Genomic DNA, 2,500 nt, shown 5'->3' on the forward strand with positions numbered 1-2,500 from the left:
TAAATTTGGATTGAATGTAACAACAAACGGAAATAGTTTCTTCGCTTCTTTTCCACGAGTTCTAAGTAGATCATTTCTAGAAATGGCGGAGGCTTTGGAGAATTGATCATTAACTAATTTAGAAGGATAACCTTGATTGAGAAGGTACCCTTTGTACTCAGCTGTTCTCTTGGCGAGAAAGGTTTCATCAGAGCAATTTCTTTTCAATCTTGTGGCTACTCCGAAAGGAATGGCCTTGAAAACATGCTTGGGATGGCAGCTAGAAGGTGGAAGATATAAATGACTGTCTGTGGGTTTAGAATAGACGTCTGTCCTAATAAATCCATCGATAAGGTATAATGTAAGATCTAATACATGGAGCTCACGCTCAGAGTAAACTAACTCAAATTTAATAGTAGGATAGAGAGAATTAATGTAATCCGTAAATTGATGTAAAGCAGGAAGGCCTTGCTGCCAAAGATCAAAAACATCGTCACGATATCGCCACCACAGGGACGGCTTTATCTGACCGGAAAATTTGGCTTGGAGATCGATTTCGCCCATCGCAAGATCGGCATAACTGCAGGCATTCTTTGGACCCATAGCTGTGCCATGAATTTGATTTCTATTCAAACAAATTTTCACAGCTTCTAAAATGCAAGTAGTGGATGGAAATTTATTTTCTCTAGCATTCAAAGCTTTCCTTACGGCAGTGAGACCAAGTTTGTTATCGATGTTGGGAAACATTGAAACTACATCCCACGAAACCAGTAAGGTGCAAGTTGGAAAAGGGCCGCTAGTATTAAGGTCTTCTATTTTGTTAAGAAGATCGGTGGTGTCCTTAATAAATGATGGCAATTTTCTGGCAAGTGGTTGTAAATAAAATTCAGTAAAGGCCAACAAGTTTTCAATTGCTGTGCCACAACAAGATGTAATGAGTCTAAGCCATTACATTAGAGAGCGCTCAACTCTGAGAGGAGCAGTTGCCTGATGAGTGTGGTCATTCTTCGACCATACGAAACTGCGTTGTAGCAATAAAACGATGAACTGAAATTCTGCTACCATTGAAATTCTGCTCACTAGCTCGCTAGTTTGAGCACTCTGGCATGACTTGGATGTACCACATGTGTGGGACATCTGGGGTGGCTTTATAGCTTAACCTCCATCCTAGACATCAGCACTGCACTGATGAGGCCCAGAAGGCCGAAACAGTACTGTCTGCAGTTAGTTATGTATATATATATATATATATATATATATATATATATAGCTCTTTGTCATTACAAAGCTTTTGCTTTCATGTCCAAATTGAGCACTCTACTGGGATGAGTCATTGCCCCTAGCAATTGCGCATACTCACTAGCTCGGTAGTTTGAGCACTCTGGTATGGCTTAGATGTACCACATGTGTGGGACATTTGGGGTGGCTTTATAAGCTTAACCTCCATCCCAGACATCAGCATTGCACTGATGAGGCCCAGAAGGCCGAAACAGTACTGTCTGCAGTTATATATATATATGTTGCCTGATGATTGCTTCGTGAGAAGCATGAAACTCGGAGTAGCAAATAAATGTTTTTGACCTAGTTCAAGTCTATGTATATATATATATATATATATATATATATATATATATATATATTGTGATGTGATCAACAAAAGGGATGACTTGGCATTTTATTACTAACTAGTTTCGTACCGCACAACAAGTGCAGCACTCCTCAGATAAAATAGCCAAATGAAAAGTTCGTTACAACGCTTGCTGATGATAGATGTACTTACGCTCGCGCAATTTGGGTTTTAACAGCTCGCGGAATTCACTTGCTAGCGCGCGGCAATTGTGGGCTTAAAGTTCTTTAGGAGAAATTTGCTAGCGTGCCTACAGGAAGTTACCAGCTCATTACGCCTGTTCAAGGTCGCCAGTTCAGGTCTACAAATGATAAAATATTTCTCCCATAGGCACAAATTACATCGGTTCGAGACAGGGTTGTAAGGAGAGGTTTGTTTCAAAATTTTCCAGGTGATCTTGAATTTCAATCTTTCTTCCTTCAAACACCAAACATGCTTACTGAGCTCTGTACTGAATCTCTTGTCGGGGTTGTTGAAAGAAGATTTGTGATTAGCAAATCTTGTTTTAAAAGAGTTCTCAGTGAGTCCAACATAAGTTTGGGTTGGCCTGTTATCCTCCGTTGTCACTGTAGCTTGGTAAACCACGGATGATGTAAGGCAATGTCCGGCCATAGGGCAGTTTGCTGGTATTCGGCAGTTGCATGCTTTCAAATCTGGTGGTGCAGATGTTTTCAGTAACGTTGATTTATTGTTACCATCGATCTTCTGTTTGAGGTTGGGCATGCAACAGTAGCTGATCTTTACTGTGTTGCGGTTGAAGATTTTGTGTAATACATGACTTTCAGGGAACTCTTCGTCGAGGATCTTAAGGAACGTTCGTCCAACGTTTGTAGCCACGTTCTTGCTAAAAGGTGGGTTGTACCAAATGATGTTCCTGTGGCGGTTCCTTCTGGA

Source organism: Montipora foliosa, chromosome 2, assembly GCF_036669935.1.
Source record: "Montipora foliosa isolate CH-2021 chromosome 2, ASM3666993v2, whole genome shotgun sequence".
Classification (NCBI taxonomy): Eukaryota; Metazoa; Cnidaria; class Anthozoa; order Scleractinia; family Acroporidae; genus Montipora; species Montipora foliosa.